We start from the raw sequence: 13,773 nt of genomic DNA, 5'->3' as shown, positions 1-13,773 counted from the left end.
GTTAGAAGACCAAATCTTTACACAGTATTCCAGGCAAGGTCTACCCAATGTGTTATAAAAGTTCAGCCTTCTTGGACCTGTATTCTACACATTGTGCTATATAAGCCTTCTTAATGGCTTCTGAGCACTGTCTGGCAGTTAATAGTGTCTGGTCCACTGCGACTCCTAAATCCTTCTAATAGTGTTTATTTTTGATTTTCAAACCTCCCATTGTGTATTCAAACCTAACATTTTTACTTCCTATGTGCCACAAATCTGCCCAAGCCTGTATGCTGTCCAAGTCTCTCTGTAACGATTCAGCAGATTTGAGATTATCTGCCAATCCACCTAGCTTGGCATCATCTGATAACACTGGTCAACAAGCATTTTGCTACTGGGATTCTTTTACCTGTTCTTTAACAAGTTTCACTTGCTGACTGCAAATCTGAAAACTGTTTTCATCCAGCACATCCCATTTTTTAGTTATGATATTCCAGGTCTTGGACAACTAGGGTGATTGGACAGTAAAGATGGATAACCATTTTGATAAATACCGGAAATTCTACTAGGGATGCCACATGCTCCTAACAGCTGTGGTTGTTTACCTTATCATTATTAATTTTATTTAAAAATTATTCATTTTTAATTAGAGGAAAAATATTTGTTACTGATTACCAAGTCTTATATGATTCTTAAGCATAATGACACAACTCAGACTTGACGCTGCAGTAGGTAGTCAGTTTTACTGTTTCCTTAACATAACACTGCATTTCAGGACATTTTGTTCGTTAGATTCACCATTACTTTGAAAATTTTGTCAAGAAGATGGACAGAAACGGCAATGCATTTAAGAAATAAGTTTGCTCTCGAGAAAAGTGAAGCCAAAACTAAGGAAGGTGTTTTTGTTGGTCCTGATATCCATGAACTAATGCTTGATGATGAGTTCAAAAGAGAACTGAAGCCAACTGAATCAGCAGCATGGGTATTTGTGCAGGTTGTCTAGAATTTTCTTGGCAGTCACAGAGCAGAGAGTTATGCTGAGCTTGTGGAGAACATGCTGGTATCGTCTTCTGCTTTGTTTTCAAAATAAACACATCAAAACAATTTTGGTGGGACAAAGTTCAAACTCCAGATATTGTCTTGATATATTGATATTCAAAAGTGTCAAAACATCAATGATGTGTATCTCAAAAACCTGATGTGCTAATTCTGATTTCACATATGAAATCAGTGTAAAAAACTTAATAAAGAGCTAGTCGGAGGTTCCCAGTAGCAAACAAAAAATATTTTTTGTAGACCTGTGTAACTTAATCAGCTTGTTACATATATTCCTACACACCACACCATGAACTCACCCTACTTTTAGTGTGATGCCCAACTTCTCATGTGGCACCCTATCAAAAGCTTTCTGAAAGTCAAGATAAATTAATATCATATGCTTCACTTTGATTATATATTTTTGTTGCTTCCTCATAGAATTCTAGCATGTTGAGAAAACATGACCTCCCTTTTCTGAAGCTCCCATTCTTGCAATGTATTTCTCAATCTTTTCCTTAATAATTCCTTCCATTAATTTATCTGTGATGCCTGTTAAGCTTAATGGACTATAATTGGTTGGACCTGCCTGATCACCCTTTTTATATAATGGTGTAATATATGCCATTTTTCAGTCCTTCAAAATGTTCCCAGTATGCAGTGACTTCCTAAAATTATGCATCAAGGGTTTATAAATGTATTCGCCTCCTTAAGAATTAGAAGATAAATATTATTTGGTCCTGGTGATTTGTTTGATTTCAGCCTATTTAATCTTAGCAGCTGTCTCCTTCTACAATTTCCAAATCACTCACTACCTCCTTAGTAGTCCCTTTTACGGCTGGTAGGTTATCTAATTCCTCACATGTGAAGACCTCAGAAAAATGCGACTTTGGAGCATCTACCATTTCACTGTCTGAAATTTTTATTTCCCTTTACTATTCCTGATATACTTCACCTACTTCTTGACTGTTCTTTTACTACTAAAATAATGAAAAATTTCTTTGTGTCATCTTTCACCTTATCTACTATATTCCTATCTACCTGCCTATTAGCTTCCCTAATATTCTTCTTAATGGTTGTGCTCATATTCTCTTATGTCCTATGCTTCACATTGGAGTTATTAGTCTTATATGCCTTATACAGCTGTTTTTTTCCTTTGCAGCTACTTTTAAACTCTTTATTAACCCAACATGGAGTAATGAAATGACAATGCAATTCATTTTATTACTACATACATTCGAAAATGCATTCCAATAGATGTTGCACTATTATAGCAGGGAGAATTAACACTGTCAAGATGAATATCCTTCCTAAGCTCCTTTTTCTGTTTCAAAGCATGCCCATATAAATTAACAAATGTTTATGTAAGCAATTAGATTTAATCATAACCTCATTGATTTGGAATTCAAAACATCCACACATCAAAATGGCGACCCTACAACAACCTAAAGCAGAAGGTGGCATAGCTCTACCTAACTTTAAATTTTATTGGGTGACAAATATATAAGTTATAAATCCTGGACACAAATAGATGAACACTCACAGGCTTGGTCTGCAATAGAAATAACTTTTTTTTAAATTCCTTGCTTTGTGCCCCTTTACATACAAATTGTTGTCATTATACTAACAACCCAATTGTGCTTCATTCACTCAGAATATGGAATCCATGTAGGAAGCACTTCACGATAGAGAAGCTTTTATCTTTGGCACCTCTACATGATAACCACCCTTTTCCACCCTTTCAAACGTACATAGTTTTTAATGTTTGGAAAATCTACAGCATTAAATCACTTAGAGATTTGTACATAGATAATGTCTTTGCGCGGCACGGTGGTACAGTGGTAGCGCTGCTGCCTCGCAGTAAGGAGACTCAGGTTCGCTTCCCGGGTCCTCCTTGCGTGGAGTTTGCATGTTCTCCCCGTGCCTGCGTGGGTTTCCTCCCACAGTCCAAAGACATGCAGGTTAGGTGGATTGGCGATTCTGAAATTGCTGCTAGTGTGTGCTTGGTGTGTAGGTGTGTGTGTGTCCTGGACAGGATTGGTTCCTGCCTTGCGCCCTGTGTTGGCTGAGATTGGCTCCAGCAGACCCCTGTGACCCTGTGTTCGGATTCAGCGGGTTGGAAAATGGATAGATGGATAATGTCTTTGCATCCCACACTCCAAATTTAGCTTCCCATCAGCACAATTTTTACACTATTTCCAAATTAGAAACTTTGCTAAACAAAATCTGCCCAATTTTCCTCACGTCCCACCTATTTCTGTTCCAGAAATAATATTGATTAGTCTTGAGGACTCAGACAGCATTTTTATACTATATACAAACATTTTAAGGTCCCTTCCTTTCAAAGATCCCAGATTACAGTGGAAAAAGGATCTCTTACTCAACATTTCACTCTAGCTCCATATGTACAAAGCATACAATTATTCAACTTAAAATCTTTTATTGAGCACATCTATCCCTTTTGAAATTATCCAAAATGTTTTCCAGGCAATATCCAGTCTGCAAATGTTGCAATCGACCTCCAGCCTTATTGAGCCGTGCACCAAATTAACATCATTCTGGGCCAAAAATTTTACATGCCTATCAGACAGCCATGCTCTCACAATCTCTCCTAATCCACTAACAGCTGTGTTTGGTGTACTCTCAGATGGGCTTAAAGTGGAGAAGGACAAACAAACTGTAATTGCCTTTACTTCACCACTAGCACACAAACTTGTCTTGTTCAACTGGAAGAATCCTAACCCACCTCATTTAAGTCAGTGAATAACTGATGTTATATACTATTTGAAATTGGAAAAAATCAAATTCTCACTTAGTGGATCTGTTTAAAACGTTTTTAAAACCTGATCAGTAACATTTTAGAAGCTTTTATATTGGGGAAAAGGATTCTCTTCCCTCTTTTCTACTCTTAAAGTTTTGCTCTGGCTGTTGGCCTTCCTCTGTTTCTCTGGGGGGGGGGGGGGGGGGGGGGGGGGGGGGGGGGGGGGGGGGGGGGGGGGTTTGAATTGAATTTAGTTTTGTTAAGTTTGACTTGTTTGTATTGACATATTGTTATTATTGCTTTTAATAAATTCAGTAAAAAAAAAAAAAAATCTAACAATCTCTGGCGGAACTTCTACACAAGTAAGTGTCAGAGATGTACTGCTGGCTTTGTGATCTTGTCTCTCCTTTATATGGTGTTATGGCCATGTGAGCACAAGTAGACATCTTTTTCTCTGGAGACGTAAATGGGCATGATCTCTTTCCCAGACCTTCCATTGATATTGCTGGGCAGCACCTCCTTTATAGAATACAGTCTTCTCTTAAAGAGAAGTGGAACATGCTTTGAAGCATCTTGAGTCCTTTGTCAGAGATCGGGACTACATGATAATAGTATGTTCTGTGTTTGTGTTGAGTGTGTTTCGTTTTATCGTCCCATTTACACTCCATTATATATGCGTCAGTGAATGTTGTCCCCATAAATGAAAAGGGGAAGGATGATGGAGGGAGACCGCAGCCCCGAGACAGAAATTTCCTGTCAGACTCACTTAATACATCCGGGACATTGCATATTTAAAAAGGAGGAGCAAAAGGCAAAGGAGGACGAAGAGGAGAGGGAGAGAGAGAAATCGAGCAGCAAAAAGAAGACAATTTAACCATTCATTTATCAACTCATCACTGCCATTTATTGCATCATTCCACTGCTTGCTTTTTCAACATCTGATTCAACATCATGACAGCCGTGTTTCTATTAATTGTTTATGGGCAAGGGAGGGTTTTTTGTAAATATTGGTATATTCGTTTTTTATATAGTAATTAGTCACTGTTCTCATTGGGATTGTGGTATTTTGTGCACACACATATATATGTTATTGGGTATTCATCTGTCCTCATTTATATTTATCATTTACAATATATCCGTGTTTGATTTTATGGGGGAGGAACGATCTCCTCTGTCTGTCAGTGAAGCAGGACAGTGACAGCAGTCTGTCGCTGAAGCTGCTCCTCTGTCTGGAGATGACACTGTTTAGTGGATTCAGTGGATTCTCCATAATTGATAGGAGCCTGCTGAGTGCCCGTCGCTCCGCCACAGATGTCAAACTGTCCAGCTCCATGCCTACAATAGAGCCTGCCTTCCTCACCTGTTTGTCCAGGCGTGACAAAGGCGTGAGACATCCTTCTTCTTAATGCTGCCTCCCCAGCACACCACCGCAAAGAAGATACCGTCTGATAGAACATCTGCAGCATCTTATTGCAGATGTTGAAGGACGCCAGTCTTCTAAGGAAGTATAGCCGGCTCTGTCCTCTCTTGCACAGAGAATCAGTATTGGCAGTCCAGTCCAATTTATCATCTAGCTGCACTCCCAGGTATTTATAGGTCTGCACCCTACTACTATACTATACTATATATATACTGTATATATATATAGTATATATAGCTGGGATTGGCTCCAGCAGACCCCCGTGACCCTGTGTTTGGATTCAGCGGGTTGGAAAATGGATGGATGGATAGTATATACTATACTACTGTATAGTACTACTGTTTGCTGGTTATTTCTTTGTTGAAAAAAAAGTTGTTGAAAAAAAAGTACAACTTGTAAGGAGTAAGGCTTGTTATAAGGGCAAGAAACCTCAGGTGATCCAAGGAGTAGTCTTGGTAGTGTAGTGGCTGGTCTGGGTAAGGGTTCGGCCATTACACCATTATGGACCTCATGCAAACTGCATATGTGAACAGTGGCACTTGCTGCAGATAGGAAAAATTTAGAAACCCACATTTTTAAAGGTTTTTTTTTTTGGTATGTTTGTGTTTTTTTGTTTATTTTGCTGGTTAAACATTACACAACTAAAGGTACACCTTCTGGTACATCGATAGAACATACAGCACAATGCTTTTCAAACTGATGAGTCCAGCAGCACATAACAAGACACTTGGTACAACTAAAGAACTGATGGTCTGGTTACAGAAATTATGTTTTTTAACTTCTTTAAATATGTGAGTATAAATGGTTTAGTCTTTGTGAATAACCTTATTGCAAATTTGTGTTAGTACACATAAAATGCTTAAACCAGACACATAAGAAACAACAGAATTGAAGTGTACACTTACTGTTGTGTTATTAGATTTTATTATAATGCTTTGGGAAGAATGGCACTGTACAATGTAAACCTGTCACTGATTGTATATTTTGCAATTCAGTTAAATTCATATCTTGTACTGTATTTTGTGTAAAAAAAGGTTTTAAAATGCTACATATCTTAAATATCTGTCAGTGAAAGTTTACAAGTCTGAAATCAGCTTTGCGTTGTAGTGTTCATTGCTTCCTGCAAACTCAACAATAAATAAAATGATCCTGTTCAGTGTATGCTCCTCGTGGCTCTGTCTGAAATAAAGACATTGAGACACAATGCTGATCTTTTATTTTATATCAATTAATACTATTGTATGGAGTCAATATGACATTTCCACAGGCATTGATAGTGTATACTTAAATATTACATCCCTATGCTGACATTCATGGTATGCACCTTTTATCAAAGATATACAGTAAGTACTAAATTTCAAATTCTTTTGTACACTTAGTAGTATGACTAAATTTACTGCATTCCATGGCTCTCATACCTGAGGTTAAGCACAAGAATATACACTTCAAGGCATTTATTTTGTTGAAAGCTTTCTACAAGTGAAACTGCTTTTATTTTTTACATTATAGCTGTTTGAAGTATCTTTTAATGGCATTCTGGTTGAAGTAGTATGTAATACTGTGCATTCTGAAGACTTCAAGCTCTGTATTTAAGAAGCAAGGAATAATCTTACAAAACAGTTAAAGAGCAAAGAAATGGTTGAAGAAAATAAATACATTCAGTTAAACTGGAGGGGAAGGCCAAACGAGTAAACGTTATCCTGGGAACAGAATGGCAGAAGTGAGGGTGAGGTCCAGAGGTAAGGTGTGCTATTATGGGAGCTGGGACTAATGTAGATATATAATAAGGGTGTCTTTTGATATTCACAATGACAACTTGGGAACTATTGTGGAATCCTAGACATTATAATCTATTGGGACTAAGTTTCGAGTGCTGTACTAGTTATAGTGTTTTATGTGAAACTTTAAGATTAAGATTAAAGATTAACAGTGTTTCCTACTTCCCCCTTGCCATATCCCACTTAGTTGAATGTCTTTGTACTTTCACAATAATATAAACTCTTTAGGTTATCTTTGCAGTATTAGCAGTATAATTCTCCAGCTACGTGCTAGCTTTAACCTGTTATTCTTATGTTTTCAAACGCCAAAGTGTCTGGTTTGATTTTATTTATCATATAAGCATTATTTAGGTGTGCTTTTCACTTACAGGTATATGATCTTACTAATCTACTAAGAAGTTCTGTTAGGTTTTAAACTACTGTACTTCTGTTTTTTGGCATTAAACTTCTCTTCAATATTACAATATATTGCCTATGAAGACTTCCTTATATTTACACATTATTAAGAAAAACAAGAATTACAAATTGTATTTTTTGTCTCTCTCACCCCCTCTTTCCCTCTCCTTGCTGCCTCATTTTGAATTCCAGTGACCCTGACTTTGAAGTTCTAGACCAGGTGGATCACGGATACAAGTGACCCAGAGACAAACTGGTGTGAATACTAAAATCGATAATACTGACATTTTAATGATACTTTTTTAAGGTTGCTTTTGCAGGTTTTGGTAGAAAATATAACAGTCTCAAAAATTTAAAAAAAAAAAAATCACTTCTTTAATACAAATTGTTGTTGTTCACATAATCATGTCTATTTACTATTTTATATATCTGTGCTCAGGCGGCACGGTGGCGCAGTGGGTAGCGCTGCTGCCTCGCAGTTGGGAGACCTGTGGACCTGGGTTCGCTTCCCGGGTCCTCCCTGCGTGGAGTTTGCATGTTCTCCCCGTGTCTGCGTGGGTTTCCTCCGGGCACTCTGGTTTCCTCCCACAGTCCAAAGACATGCAGGTTAGGTGGATTGGCGATTCTAAATTGGCGCTGGGTGTGTTTCTGTGTGTCCTGTGGTGGGTTGGCACCCTGCCCGAGATTGGTTCCTGCCCTGTGTTGGCTGGGATTGGCTCCAGCAGACCCCCGTGACCCTGTGTTCGGATTCAGCGGGTTGGAAAATGGATGGATGGATATCTGTGCTCTTTGTTGTTAGGTATCTTTCAAACGAAACTGTAACTTTTCCCCTTTCCCACATGAGGGTCTCTAAGATTTTCCCAGTACCTTCAGTGAACTACAAGTTACTGTATGTCCAACAACAACTCACTATCATAGATTTAATGTATAACTTTATTCTTCCCTCTCACTGGCAGATGTAACTTTTAGAGGTCAACTTTGGCCTCTTCAGACTTCTATATGTGCCTGTTTCTACTTCATACCTCTTGTATGTATACATTGGTGAAGTATTTGACTGTTGAACGCACCGACAGGCACTTTCTCACACTTTCAAAACTGCTTCTGGGCAGCCTAAACAAATTCCTCTAAAAAGAAAACAAAAGCTGTGAAAGTAACCTCTTAGTCATATTCCTAAACACGTATTAGGACCAAACATTACAGATAAAAGTACATTAGAACGAGTATGATGAGCATGGGCCATTCAGTTCAACAAAGCTTGCCAATCCTTTCATCTAATTTCACCAAAATAACATTCGGGTTTTTGACGTTTCCAAGTACTACTGCCTGCCATACTATTTGTAACTTGTTACATGCATGTATTCTTCTTGTGCAGAAAAATTTTGTAATGTTTATGTGATATTTATTTTTACCAGTTTCCATCTGTGTCACCATGTTCTTATTTATAGAATTCATTTTAAAATAACAGCTGGTACCCACTGTGCTAATCCTACTTATGATTCAAACCTCTTAATCCCTGTTTTCTTAAACTGAAATTGTTTCATTCTTTTAATATTTCCTCGTAGCTCAAACCTCACAATCCTGTAATCATTCTAATCACTGTTCTTTGGACTTTCTCTAGTGTTGCTATGCCTATGTTTTTTGTTTTTTTTTTACTATAGACACCAAAACTACACAACTACTTCAGGTTTGGCCATATAAATGTGTTATATAATTTACACACTTTGCAAATCAGACTATACTGTATAACCTAAAATCATTTTAGCCTTCGTAATCCTTTCTGTATACTGGCTGGACATTTAAAGTGTAGAACACCAATATACTCTGGAGCACAACAATATGGCTGGAGAGTCTGATTTTGCACTGCTTCACCACATCCCTCTACAGGACATAGTGCCAATTGAGGCACCACAGCATTACTCAGAGCAAAGCCCTGTGCTTACTTAACTTACTAACCTCCTCAGGCAGAGTATCTCACTGAATTACCTCACAAACTAATATTATTTTGTCGTGTTAAGCATGAACTTGCTCACTTCTATGACAACTTCATGGCATATAGGCTCTGCAGTATAGTTTGAAGGTGTTTCTCTGTAGTTTGGCTATAGTGCATTCTGCTAAATCACAGAAATGGAACTTATGCTACTGCATGCTTCTGTAATTGATTTCTGAACAGTGTATTAATGAATTTCTCACATATGCTGAACTGGCAAATGATTTTCGAGATCTGCTTTATGGCACCCAAAAATAATTCTCTATGTCAATTCTAAACTGAGGTCAGGTCAGGTCAGGTTTGGGAGCATGCACTATTACGTCTGGTACAGGTACATCTCGGGATCCTGGTTGGCAACCCCCCAGGCAGACATGCAGTCTAGTTCCCCCACCGTCCAGAAATGACCATCAATCTTCCACAGCCAGGTGTTACGTGGGTGACCCCTTGGCCTGGTTCAGCCACTTGGGTCCTCAAAAATTAGGATTATGTGAGCCAGCTCACCCTCAGGGAATTACGCCACATGGCCGTACTGCTGTAACTGACCCTGCTTCACAATGCAGGTAATGTGCCTCATATGGGACTCCGTGAGCCACAGCTCATTCGACACAAAGACAAATCAGCGGTACCCAAAGGATTCTCCGAAGAGACACACTACCAAAGGACTCCAGTCTTTGTCTCAGGTCACTGGATAGCGTCCATGTCTCGCAACCATAGAGCAAAACAGAAAGCACCATGACTCTAAAGACTTGGATGAAGGTCTAAGTCCAAACTAAGACTGTGATGTTTTAGCATGTTTTGTCTTTTTCCCAAAAGTGCAATAAAGGATTCTCTCTTTATCTTGACTGCTATGTATAAAACTGAGTCAAAGGGCTGAAAGGTGTTCACAGTATGACTTTACTAACCATGTCTAGTTGACATGACTTGAAGTTCTGGCCATTTGAGCCCACATTGACAAGTGAAAATAACAGTATGGCTTGGTACTAGTTTGTATTTAATTAATGGGTTGGAAAGTGACTTATTTAATACACTGGTGTTCTAGTCGTTAAAAAGAAATACCCACAAACTTACTATATTGGTATTTGGTTTCTGTAACTTTTTCAATGTTTAACCAAGTTAAAATATATAAATACAAATTAGAGACATAAATATGCTGGTCATAGAGAAAATCTTTTGTTTGCAGAGCCGCAAATGAGTAGCTCAGCATAGAGGGAGCAGACAGTTTCCTGAAGCAGAAGAGCAGGCCAATCCGTTTACGAGTGAAGATATATTATAATGTGACAAAAAATAGTATTCTCTATCCCCTGTTGACATTGGTCTAAAGGAAGGAACCAACCAAGGGCAAAGTGCCCACTCATGCACACAATCATGCTAAGCCAATTTAGAATTGTCAGTTAATCTAACATTTGAGGATGTGGGAGGAAATCCAGAGTACCCCAGGAAAACCATTTCAGAACCTGCAAACTTTGCATAGGCATCATCCAAATGCAGGATCTGAATCCAGGATGTTGCATCTCTGATACCAACCATTTCACCGACATGCTTATTTTTGTAGTATTTTTTTCTGTAACAAAATGTTTGATAAACAATTGATTTTTATTAAGCCTTTACTCTGCAGTAGGTAATGATTTCCAACTACTCAATACTTTTTTTTACAAAAATGTAAGTAACATAACTTCTAATCTATGGATAAATAAAATGCAGCAACATTAACTACATTATTCAAATTTTGATTTTGTATATAAACCTTAGCTATAAATTTTGCCATGACAAAAAAAAAAATCATTTTTTTTCTCACATTCACTCTTTCTTGTCCTGCAGTCCAATATTTCTAGTAATAACCAGGAACCAGTCATGAACTGCATGATTGTCCATCTAACAGCACTCTATCATACAGAGTTAAACATATGTGGCTAATAGTGGTGCACGTAAAATAAGCCTTGCCTGCATAGCTTTAGAATGGAAGAAGAATATAGCTAGAGAAAAATCAAACACACAGAGAATGTTACAACACTTAATCTGTGCCAGAACCCAAGAATATGGAGTCAGAAGAAGGGATAACTTCAGATGAAAATAAAAATGAGATAATATGCATTAAAAACATGTATGTATTAAAAACTTTTGTATTAAAAGTATAAAGTGAAAACTGAAAAGGTTATCTCTCAGCTCAGTAAACTAAACTACAGTATGTTACTATTGTTATAAACACCAAGTAGTAAATATCATGCACAATCCATTGTCCATTCATTATTTTAGAAGAGCAAATCACAAATTATGAGCAGCGATATGAGCCAAGTGTAATATAAACTACTATTTAATGTTTCATATGCTATGGAAACATATTTAAGCAGAAACTCCTATTATACAAATTGAATAAAAACATTAAACTGTTCCTCAAGTAAAACATTAACACTAAGGAAAAAAATCTAAATGCTTTCACCTTGAAGGTAGCATTTTTGATATACTCATTGTTTTCATGAGTGCAATGTATGATTAAAACATAAAAAGTTATGGCCTGCGACTTGTCAATGAGTTTCCTGTCTCCAGCAGGAAAACATTAAAGCATTACTTTTGAGACTACAAAGAAATATATTTTATTTGTATATAGTAATTAATAAATGAAGTTCAAAATGCCCAAATGCATTGGACTCTTAATGGGAAGGATTAAAGTCAAAGAAGAGTAATGAAAGATTGAATAATATGTGCATGTAACTGTCAAGAGTTATTAATGTGGGATTTTATGGCTTTTCAATAATTTATTGGTTGGTTAAGGTAATAAAGTTTGAAACAATTAAATGTGATGAGCTCACTCAATAGGTTTTACATCAAAATGCACAAATATATTTAAATGACACTTGAGCGTTCATTAGCTTGAGGAACTACAATTCAATATATGCAGCAAAAAACTGTGTTGCATGATTAACAAAGTGCAGTATTTTATGTTTGTATGGGCTGATTAAATAATGACTGATTTTATTTTGCATGTTTTTAAAATCAGTTTTATAAACCTGTAGTTACTGATTTAAAAGTATTTGCTAAAGTGAAAACAGAAATTAAAGAATGCGTTAATTTGATCATTAATATGAAAACATTTTCACAAAACAGTTCACATCTCAGGGCATCTTGGTTGAAGTTTACAAACAGTTTAATGTTACATTGATAACTAATAAAATCATGGTCAAAGTGCAGATTATCAAATGAAGTATATTTTGAGCCTGGAAATGGCAGTCTTCCTGGTTTGTGACAATAGTTGGGGTGGAAACACATCTAAATCAAATATTTGTTACACATCAATCAGTATTTTGTTATCTTCTTATTCCTTCAAAATAGCCAGAAATTTATATTTAGAAGTTTAGAAAAATGGAAGAGAGAAAGTTGTTGTTTACAAATTTTTTTACAGAAACATGCTCTCGACAGTAGAAGAATACACATCCTTCCTTTGTTACAAGTTTTACAGATTTTTGAGAGGGGCTGATCAAATATAAAAGGAAGTGGAGCAAATCTATGTTAGCAGATTCCACCTTCAGAGGGCCAGAAGAGAAAAACACTATATTTTACTATTTTTTTTTTGTAGGTAATAATTATATTTAAAACAATTAATATAGGTATATAGGTATAATTTATCATATTTCAAGTCTAAGTAATTCATTTTAATAAGATAATTTTTTTTTTGCTGTAAACTATTTTTTTTTAAACCTTAACATCTCAAAAACCAGATATAACAAAGCAATTCTGCAGCCAGATTTGGATTCAGCACTCTAAAACCTATGAAGAATATCTAAAGTTTTGATGAGAGCAGACTTTTTTCTTTTTTTGCAGACCAATGTTGTTTAAGTTATTGATAAGTTCTAACAATCCCCATAAAAATTTGATCACAGGGGGTCCTTGGGTTATGACACAGTTCTGTTCCTACGACAGTGACATAACCTGAATTTTGGTGTAAGTTCAAACACACCCTAGCCTAAGTCTCTTACCTATCCTAACACAGTTGTAAAATCATAACCTAGAACATAAAAACTAAGCCACAGAAAAAGGAAAAGGACATAAATATAATGTATTGTACACTGTACTGTAGTAACAGAAAAAATGAGTGTAAGAAAAAAATCCTTACCTTTATTCTTGTGATTGGCTTACACACTGGAAGGGGCATTGCAAGGTGGGAGAGAGTGAGCAATTGGAATGAGGAAGCTGGAGAGGCAGAAGAACCTGCAGAAAGTGCTGGAGATACTGGGTCAGGTGAATAGCGCTTTGAGTACTGAGAAAAGCGCTATATAAATGTAATGAATGAATGAATGAATGAATGAATGAACGAATTAATTAATTAATTAATTAATTAGGATTCCCTAAGGAACATGCAGAAGATGCTGGAGATGATTCTACCTGCACTACAGGTGTCTCATCTCGAGAAGCAGCTGATGTA

This window comes from Erpetoichthys calabaricus, chromosome 4, assembly GCF_900747795.2.
Source record: "Erpetoichthys calabaricus chromosome 4, fErpCal1.3, whole genome shotgun sequence".
Lineage (NCBI taxonomy): Eukaryota > Metazoa > Chordata > Cladistia > Polypteriformes > Polypteridae > Erpetoichthys > Erpetoichthys calabaricus.
Note: the sequence above shows the minus strand (reverse complement) of the source record.